Here is a 10,495-nt window from a genome sequence, read left to right as displayed (position 1 = left end):
TGCATAGCATCATCATGTTTTCAAAACTTGCATCCGTCTCGGTCTCCTCGTTCCGTCCGTTGTCCGTTCTGAGCCCAACCACACTTGCACGCCCCCGCGACATGTCCGAAATAGTATTTTATAAGTGGCCGGAAAATGTTCTCGGATTGGGTTGAAAGTTGGCGTGTGGTATTATTATAGTGTAGATAGACCGCCTGTCAAGTTTCATCGCATTCGAAGTCCGTTTGATAGCCCAACCGTTAAACTATAGCGGCAATATAGCCGGTCTAACGTCGGACGTTTTCGGTCTCCGAAAACAGTCGCCGGGTCTCTCTCTCTTCTCTTCTCTCAGCTCGAGCCCTTCTGCACAGCCCGCCAGGTCCAACCTAACCTCTCTCGTCGGCCCGCAGCCTCCTCCTGTGTGTGTCCGAAATCTGTCCCGGACCCGACCCGGACAGTCGTCACCGTTGGACTCAGATCATCGCCAAACATCCACAAAACGTCTCCGTTTTTCTCTTTGGGCTACCTAACCTATTTTTCCCGTCCGTCCGATTAAGATCGGAGGGACCTAATGCCCCTATCCAAAAATCCACTTACTACTTATAGACCAATCCCCCAGGCAGCAACCCTAAAATCTAGGGATGGTGTCCCGTCACCCGCCGCCGCTTTCCAAATCCCCCTCGGGATCTTCCCCTGCCTCCCGTAGCTCCTTCGTCCCTGACCGCGGCCGCGCCTCCGATCGTCGCCAGCAAACCCAGCAGATGAGTCGCTGCCGGCCTCCTTTTCCTCTCCCCTGTTTTCCTCTCCTGCCTCCTCTAAACTCTCTCCCTCCCTCGTTTGTTTTTTCTCCTCTGTCAGGAAACGAACGGAGCTCGCCCCTGCTGCCATGGTCGCCGGTGCAAGGTTATGCACCTCCCGTGCTCGCCACCGCCTCGCGCTTCCTTCCCCGCCGCGCTCGGTCGGCCAGACCCATTCGTCCTCGATGCCCTTGCCCGGATCCAGCCGTCGTCCCTCACCTCGTCCGCAGACGCAGCCAGAGCGCCTCCTCTACCTCGACGCCGAGCCGAACCTCGTCCCCGCCGCCAAATCGTCGCCCAAGGCTCCGTCCTTGCCACCCTCCGGCGACCTCGTCCTTCACGTGTTGCTGGAACCCCTCGACGCTCTCTCGCACCTGCAAGGCATCGTCCCTTGAACCTGTCGGTTTTCCTCCTCTACAACGAGCCGGAGCGCTCGTCTCGTTCATCCGCATCGACCCCGCGGCCCTGGCCTCAACTCGCCGCCAGATCCGTTTCCTCTCGGCGCCCACGACGAGCTCCGCCCAGTCTCCTCGCGCCCCGCCGCCTCCTCTGCATCGCGCCGGCGCGCCTGACCTCTTCGTCGCGCTGTCCCCCTGCTTCTGCGTGCGAGGAGGACGACCAATGCCAAGTCCTGCAGCGCCCGTTGACCGCGTCGTTGCCTTGTTCGATCTAACCTACTAGCGCCAGATCACACCAAGGCCCAGCGCGCCAGCCTCCCTTTTGCCCGGCCTCACCTCACCTTCGAACTGGGCCGAAGCCCATGGTGAGCCTCCCTAGCGCCTCCTTTGTTTTCCTCTGTTGGCCCTTCATGCACCAGATTCGGTCCGTGTCGTGTTTTTTTCGTTGTCTGCGAATTTGTCTATTATTCCAGAGACTACAGTTTGACAGAAAAAGCCCTCATGTTCATGCATTTAATAACTCATTAACCGTGCATCGGTTTAAAATGTCTTAAATATGTAAAATGCTCAGAAATTTGTGTAGTTTAATAATATGCCAGTTTCATCTATGTTTAAGATGTTTAAAATGATGTTTGTTTAAATTTGCTTAAATAACTTGCTAAAATGTTTTATTTCATAACTAATTAACCGTAGCTCCAAACCTAACAAACTTTATATGTAAATGGGGTAGAAAAATGCCTAGTTTAACATGGTGCACTCATTTTGCATGTTTAACAACTCTAAAATATGGTTTAGGGAAGAACATGACCTAACCTAATATATGCACATGAGGAGTTTCCGGATTTGTTGTTTGTTGTTCCCGGCCTCATTTAAACTTGACTAGATAGGTAGTTTTGCTTTGCTTCACCCTCTTGCCATGTTTAACAACATTTAATATTTTTGGGTACATAAACAAGAGAGAACTAAATAAGTCACGTGGTGTTTCGTCAATATGCAATGGAGTTGCATGTTGAGCTCCACTTAATTTGTAGGATTGTTTGTGCATTTTGCCATGCCATGCTTCATTAAACCGGACATGCATCATACTTGGTTGTGCATCATGCCATATTTATGTGGTGGTTGTTTACTATGTTGTTTGCTTCTTTCCGGTGTTGCTTCTTCGGGTTGGTTCCGGTAACATCGTGTTGTGAGGATTCATTCGACTACGTCCGTTTGCCTTCTTCATGGACTCGTTCTTCTTCCTTGCGGGATTTCAGGCAAGATGATCATACCCTTGAAATCACTTCTATCTTTGCTTGCTTAGTTGCTCGCTCTTTTGCTATGCCTATGCTGCAATACCTACCACTTGCTTATCATGCCCCCATATTGTTGAACCAAGCCTCTAACCCACCTTGTCCTAGCAAACCGTTGTTTGGCTATGTTACCGCTCTTCTCAGCCCTCTTATAGCGTTGTTAGTTGCAGGTGAAGATTGAAGTGGTTGTTCCTTGTTGGAACATGTTTACTTGTTGGGATATCACCATATCTCTTATTTAATTAATGCATCTATATACTTGGTAAAGGGTGGAAGGCTCGGCCTTATGGCTGGTGTTTTGTTCCACTCTTACCGCCCTAGTTTCCGTCATATCGGTGTTATGTTCCCGGATTTTGCGTTCCTTAAGCGGTTGGGTATAATGGGAACCCCTTGACAGTTCGCCTTGAATAAAACTCCTCCAGCAAGGCCCAACATTGGTTTTACCATCCGCCACCTAGCCTTTTCTTTCCCTTGAGTTGGCCGGCTCAAGGGTCATCTTTATTTAAACCCCCGGGCTAGTGCTCCTCTGAGTGTTGGTCCACTTTGTCAGCCGCCGGTGGCCACTAGGGGCAACTCTGGCCTGGCCTACCGGAAGTTTGGGCAATCCGGTGTGCCCTGAGAACGAGATATGTGCAGCTCCTATCAGGATTTGTCGGCACATTCGGGTGGCTTTGCTGGTCTTGTTTTACCATTGTCGAAATGTCTTGTAACCGGGATTCCGAGTCTGATCGGGTCTTCCCGCTAGAAGGAATATCCTTCGTTGACCGTGAGAGCTTGTGATGGGCTCAGTTGGGACACCCCTGCAGGGATTTGAACTTTCGAAAGCCGTGCCCGCGGTTATGGGCAGATGAGAATTTGTTAACGTCCGGTTGTAGAAAACCTGAAGTTGACCTTAATTAAAAATACATCAACCGCGTGTGTAACCGTGATGGTCTCTTTCCAGTGGAGTCCGGGAAGTGAACACGGTGTTTGAGTTATGCTTGACGTAGGTTGTTCTAGGATCACTTCTTGATCATAGTTGTTCGACCGTGCTTTTGCCTTCTCTTCTCGCTCTCATTTGCGTATGTTAGCCACCATATATGCTAGTCGCTCGCTGCAGCTCCACCTCATACCTTTACCTTACCCTTAAGCTTAAATAGTCTTGATCGCAAGGGTGCGAGATTGCTGAGTCCCCGTGGCTCACAGATTACTTCCAAAACCAGTTTGCAGGTGCCGATGAGTCCGTGCAGATGACACAACCGAGCTCAAGGAGGAGTCGATGGAGATCTTGTCCTTTGTGTTGTTTCGTGTTAGTTGATCAGTAGTGGAGCCCAGTCGGGACGATCGGGGATCTGTGTAGCATTTGGGGTAGTCTTCTTTTATTTTGGTTCCGTAGTCGGACCATGATTGTATCTGGATGATGTAATGCATTATTCATGTAATTGTGTGAAGTTGGCGATTGCAAGCCAACTATGTATCTCTTACCCTTATATATTACATGGGTTGTGTGAAGATTACCTCACTTGGGACATTGCTTTCAATGCGGTTATGCCTCTAAGTCGTGCTTCGACACGTGGGAGATATAGCCGCATCGAGGGCGTTATAAGTTGGTAATGAGAGCCATCCCCAACCTTAGGAGCCCCTGCTTGATCGAATAGATGGCGTTGTTGAGTCTAGAAAAATGTTTTGAGTCATTTAGGATTATATATATCGGAGAGTTTAGGAATTCTTTTTACTCCCCAGTCCCTTCATCGCTCTGGTAAGGCATCCTGACGTAGAGTTTTGACTCTTCTCTTCTCAAATTTCACAAAAAAAATTAGGATCACGCGGGCATCTTGGAATCGTTCCGATGGTTTTGTGACGAGAACATTGTTCTTGGTGCCTCCTGACATTTAGGGGTTGTGGCAGTGTCCCGGGGAGTTGAGCTCCGAGGTGTTGTCGTCACAATTTTATCGTTGCAGTTCTGGAATACCTGAGTTTAGGTTCGCCGACATCAAAAATCTCTTTTATGCAGTTGTTGGTGAGATAACCTCGACGCCACCCAGTACTGGGGCGGGAGTTCGGGAGTATTGCCATAACTAGTATAACGGATGCTTTTCGAAGGTTGAGGTAGACGATTTCCGAAGGTTTCTTGGTTATGTGTTGAAGGATGGATACAGCTGGATGTAGGATTTGTTAGTTTTGGGTGAGATATTATGCTTCCCCTGTATCCCCAACACCTGATTGCATAACCGGAAAGTTTTGGGAGTTTATAAGTGGGAATTCAAGTAGCTCCTAGGATTTCTTTCCGACAGATGTATGATATGAAATTGGGGTTCGACGTCTAGTGGTCCGCCTATTCATGGTCGGTTTTACAGTGGTCTCGTTGTGTCTTAAAGAGTCCTTGGCTATGCCGACTCGGGGACGCTTCGTATGTTATGTGCACTGCCTTGTACATGATGGTGTTGTACGATCGAGCCCATGTAGGCCCCACCACGAAAACTTCGGAGAAAATCTCTATCATATGTTTGTTCCGGCTTATTCTGCAAGCCAACCTTTTGTTTTTGTTTTGAGTTGTGGTATTTGAGTTGCTTCGAAGTCAAGTGTTGATTCCATACCTTTTCCAAGCGGTGTTCTCATATTTCTATGTGAATACTAATCCTTCATGATAATCGAGATTGTCATGTCAATCCTTTTCAACCGGTGTGTTTTCTCCTCAAGCGGTTCCATTCATTTTCAACGTCCGCAAGATCAATTATCAGTTCTTCTCAACGTTGTCCTTTTCATCCATCTCCAAGTTGCCTTTGTTTTCCCCGCCCACCCACCCTTGTTTCTTCAAGGACTCAGATTTCTTAATCTAGTATCATTTTATTCTTGTGAAGTCTCTTCATTCCTTTTTCCGCCAATGTTCTTATCCGGTGATTCTCATGAAGATACTAACGGAACTTATAGTTCATCATTCTTCGTTTCTTTTATCTTCTCCGGTGGATCCAAGTCAAGCTTTGTGGATCATATCTTTTCCTCATTTCAATACCTTCTCATACCGGTGCACCTCACATTTAGCCACTTCTCGCTATTTAATTGTTCCGGAGTGCTCAAGATATCTGGAAGATTCGTGTTTCCACTCTGCTTTCATTCAAGATCTTTCGAGGATGTCACCTCATTCAAGTCATTTAATTCAACCGGTGCTTTCTCTCTTTTAAATCATTCTACGGTGTTTCTTTTGAGTGGGCCCTAACCCACAGGTTTTTTCCTAGGATCTTACCTGACTCTTCTTATTTTCCCGGAGTTTTTCAAATTCATTTCAAAGATTGACGTAAGAATGATTTATCATCAGTCAAATGTCTTTCTCCAAGATCTTTCAAATTCTTTCCATCGTTGGCTCAACCTTTCTAATTTTCATCCAGGAGTATCTCAATAATTCTTGGTGGTGTTTTCTCGTCATCACGCTCAACATTTCAAGACCGAAGAAGATTTTTCCTCTAAATCTTGGTCCGTTCTCTTCAAGATTCGTGATTCTAGCTTGTTGCCATCCTCTCATAATTGTTTTTGATTGTGAGAATTCTTTTCACCCATCCGGAGTAATTCAGAGTATTTTTCAGTTTGATTCTCCGGAGGCTATCATCTCATAAGTATTCATTCACAGCTTTCAGTTATCGTTCTCCTAATCTTACCGGTGCATCGATCAATTATCCTCTAATCGGCTCGTGATCTCTTCGTTCTCATGTATCTAATTCCTCTCAAGCATCTTTGTTCATTTTATAATTCTTCCCGGTGTTTCTTTATCTTCTCTTCGTTCATTTTCAATTCTTACCGGTGGCTCGTTCAAGATTTCTCTTCCTTTGTTATCATATCAATTTATTCGTTGTTTTCAATCCTACCGGTGGTTTGTTGAAGACCTTTTCCAAGTCGACTCAATATCTATCTTAATTCTTTCTACGAGAATAAGTTGTATGCAATCCGTTTGCTCGTCATCAATTTAATTGGTGAAGGAGGAGCATAACATAATTCTTATTCTTGATTCACCCAAATGTTTAATTCCTTATTCCGGAGGTTCATCAAAATTCTTGATTTCATTTGTTCATCTTTCTTTCTCGGAGTCCCAAGCTCTTGCAATTATATTATCACAGAGATCTCTATCTAAATCATTGCGAGGCTTCAATCTTATTCTTTTCATCATTCAATTATTTTGGATCATTCTTTTACTACCAGAGTTCTTCATAAAGGTTCTACATGATGGTTCATCAAGGATTTAATCCCTTCTCGAAGTGCTCATCAAGATTCTTTTCAGAGGAACTCAAGCATTCTTTATCTTGCATTTTAAAGTGCAATTCTTTCAACCGTATCGTGTGAGGTGGTATTATGTCATTCTTGATAATTTGAGTTCATGTCTCATTATTCACATGTTGTTAATAATGAGCTATTTTAAAGCCATCAATCTCGTCATTGGAATTATCTTGGGCTATATTTCACCTAAAACCGTCCCTAAGGATTGTTGCTATTTATGGTGCTCATATAAGACCCAAGTTCTTATTTCATCCTTCCGGTGAAATAAGTTTCTCGTCTCCTTGTTCTTATCAATCCAATTCTTTTTCCCGTGAGTGGCAGGTTGTCACCTCATAATCGGAGATGTATTCCATAAGACCATATCAAGCTTATTCTTTTCATTGTTGGTTTTTCCAACAACTCCGTTCTAGCATTTGTTTTAAGCGTGCTCCCTCAAGATCCCGTTTCCCTTTGCTCATTCCATTCCATTCTATTCTTTTGTTCCGGAGTCATGGTGATGTTGCTCTTTTCTCTCATCATCTTGGATAGTGTTCTTTTCATGCCTATCCATTTAACCGGAGTGTCGTGTCCACTGCTCAAGCTCTTTTCTTTCTATCTAGTCTTTCATCTCTTTTCAACCGGAGTGCTGTCAGAATTCGTTCTTCCTTATTTCTCTTTTCTAACAGAGTGTTTTCAACTTCATTTATCTTCGTTGTATTCTTTTCTCGAAATGGCTTAACCTTTGCAAGGTTCTTGGTTTCACTCGTTGGTCATAGAAGCAACTTAGTTTTACCTCTTCTCTTTCTCTTCCATTTTCCCTCCGGTGCCATTCTAGATCTCGGGACGAGATCCTCTCGTAGTGGTGGAGTGTTGTGACGCCCCGAGACCATTGTGCCAGGTGTCGTCCAGTTATTCGCTGTTGTTGCCTTGTCTTTGCTTGCGTGTTGCATCTCATATCATGTCATCATGTGCATAGCATCATCATGTTTTCAAAACTTGCATCCGTCTCGGTCTCCTCGTTCCGTCCGTTGTCCGTTCTGAGCCCAACCACACTTGCACGTGCCCGCGACATGTCTGAAATAGTATTTTATAAGTGGCCGGAAAATGTTCTCGGATTGGGTTGAAAGTTGGCGTGTGGTCTTATTATAGTGTAGATAGACCGCCTGTCAAGTTTCATCACATTCGAAGTCCGTTTGATAGCCCAACCGTTAAACTATAGCGGAAATATAGCCGGTCTAACGTCGGACGTTTTCGGTCTCCGAAAACAGTCGCCGGGTCTCTCTCTCTCTTCTCTTCTCTCAGCTCGAGCCCTTCTGCACAGCCCGCCAGGTCCAACCTAACCTCTCTCGTCGGCCCGTAGCCTCCTCCCGTGCGCGTCCGAAATCTGTCCCGGACCCGACCCGGACAGTCGTCACCGTTGGACTCAGATCATCGCCAAACATCTACAAAACGTCTCCGTTTTTCTCTTTGGGCTACCTAACCTATTTTTCCCGTCCGTCCGATTAAGATCGGAGGGACCTAATGCCCCTATCCAAAAATCCACTTACTACTTATAGACCAATCCCCTAGGCAGCAACCCTAAAATCTAGGGACTGTGTCCCGTCGCCCGCCGCCGCTTTCCAAATCCCCCTCGAGATCTTCCCCTGCCTCCCGCAGCTCCTTCGTCCCTGACCGCGGCCGCGCCGCCGATCGTCACCAGCAAACCCAGCAGATGAGTCGCCGCCGGCCTCCTTTTCCTCTCCCCTGTTTTCCTCTCCTGCCTCCTCTAAACTCTCTCCCTCCCTCATTTGTTTTTTCTCCTCTGCCAGGAAACGAACGGAGCTTGCCCCTGCTGCCATGGTCACTGGTTCAAGGTTCTGCACCTCCCGTGCTCTCCACCGCCTCTCGCTTCCTTCCCGCCGTGCTCGGTCGGCCAGAACCATTCGTCCCCGATGCCCTTGCCCGGATCCAGCCGTCGTCCCTCGCCTTGTCTACAGACACAGCCAGAGAGCCTCCTCTACCTCGACGCCGAGCCGAACCTCGTCCCCGCCGCCAAGTCGTCGCCCAAGGCTCCGTCCTTGCCACCCTCCGGCGACCTCAACCTTCACGCGTTGCTGGAACCCCTCGACGCTCTCTCGCACCTCCAAGGCGTCGTCCCCTGAACCCGTCGGTTTTCCTCCTCTGCAACGAGCCGGAGCACTCGTCTCGTTCATCCGCATCGACCCCGCGGCCCTGGCCTCAACTCGCCGCCGGATCTGTTTCCTCTCGGCACCCACGACGAGCTCCGCCCAGTCTCCTCGCGCCCCGCCGCCCGCTGCCTCCTCTGCATCGCGCCGGCGCGCGTGACCTCTTCGTCGCACTGTCCCCCTGCTTCTGCGTGTGAGGAGGACGACCAGCGCCAAGTCCTGCAGCACCCGTTGACCGCATCGTTGCCTCGTTCGATCCAGCCTGCCAGCACCAGATCACACCAAGGCCCAGCGCGCCAGCCTCCCTTCTGCCCGGCCTCACCTCACCGTCGAACTGGGCCGAAGCCCATGGTGAGCCTCCCCAGCGCCTCCTTTCTTTTCCTCTGTTGGCCCTTCATGCACCAGATTCGGCCCGTGTCATGTTTTTTTCCCTGTCTGCGAATTTTCTATTATTCCAGAGACTGCAGTTTTACAGAAAAAGCCCTCATGTTCATGCATTTAATAACTCATTAACCGTGCATCGGTTTAAAATGTCTTAAATATGTAAAATGCTCAGAAATTTGTGTAGTTTTATATATGCCACTTTCATCTATGTTTAAGATTTTTAAAATGATGTTTGTTTAAATTTGCTTAAATAACTTGCTAAAATGTTTTATTTCATAACTAATTAACCGTAGCTCCAAACCTAACAAACTTTATATGTAAATGGGGTAGAAAAATGCCTAGTTTAACATGGTGCACTCATTTTGCATGTTTAACAACTGTAAAATATGGTTTAGGGCAGAACAGGACCTAACCTAATATATGCACATGAGGAGTTTCCGGATTTGTTGTTTGTTGTTCCCGGCCTCATTTAAACTTGACTAGATAGGTAGTTTTGCTTTGCTTCACCCTCTTGCCATGTTTAACAACATTTAATATTGTTGGGTACATAAACGAGAGAGAACTAAATAAATCACGTGGTGTTTCTTCAATATGCAACGGAGTTGCATGTTGAGCTCCACTTAATTTGTAGGATTGTTTGTGCATTTTTCCATGCCATGCTTCATTAAACTGGACATGCATCATACTTGGTTGTGCATCATGCCATATTTATGTGGTGGTTGTTTACTATGTTGTTTGCTTCTTTCCGGTGTTTCTTCTTCGGGTTGGTTCCGGTAACGTCGTGTTGTGAGGATTCGTTCGACTGCATCCGTTTGCCTTCTTCATGGACTCGTTCTTCTTCCTTGCGGGATTTTAGGCAAGATGATCATACCCTCGAAATCACTTCTATCTTTGCTTGCTTAGTTGCTCGCTCTTTTGCTATGCCTATGCTGCGATACCTACCACTTGCTTATCATGCCTCCCATATTGTTGAACCAAGCCTCTAACCCACCTTTTCCTAGCAAACCGTTGTTTGGCTATGTTACCGCTCTGCTCAGCCCCTCTTATAGCGTTGTTAGTTGTAGGTGAAGATTGAAGTGGTTGTTCCTTGTTGGAACGTGTTTAGTTGTTGGGATATCACCATATCTCTTATTTAATTAATGCATCTATTTACTTGGTAAAGTGTGGAAGGCTCGACCTTATGCCTGGTGTTTTGTTCCACTCTTGCCGCCCTAGTTTCCGTCATATCGGTGTTATGTTCCTGGATTTTGCGTTCC

Source organism: Triticum urartu, chromosome 7A, assembly GCF_056163025.1.
Source record: "Triticum urartu cultivar PI428250 chromosome 7A, HENAU_Tu73, whole genome shotgun sequence".
Taxonomy (NCBI): domain Eukaryota; kingdom Viridiplantae; phylum Streptophyta; class Magnoliopsida; order Poales; family Poaceae; genus Triticum; species Triticum urartu.
Note: the sequence above shows the minus strand (reverse complement) of the source record.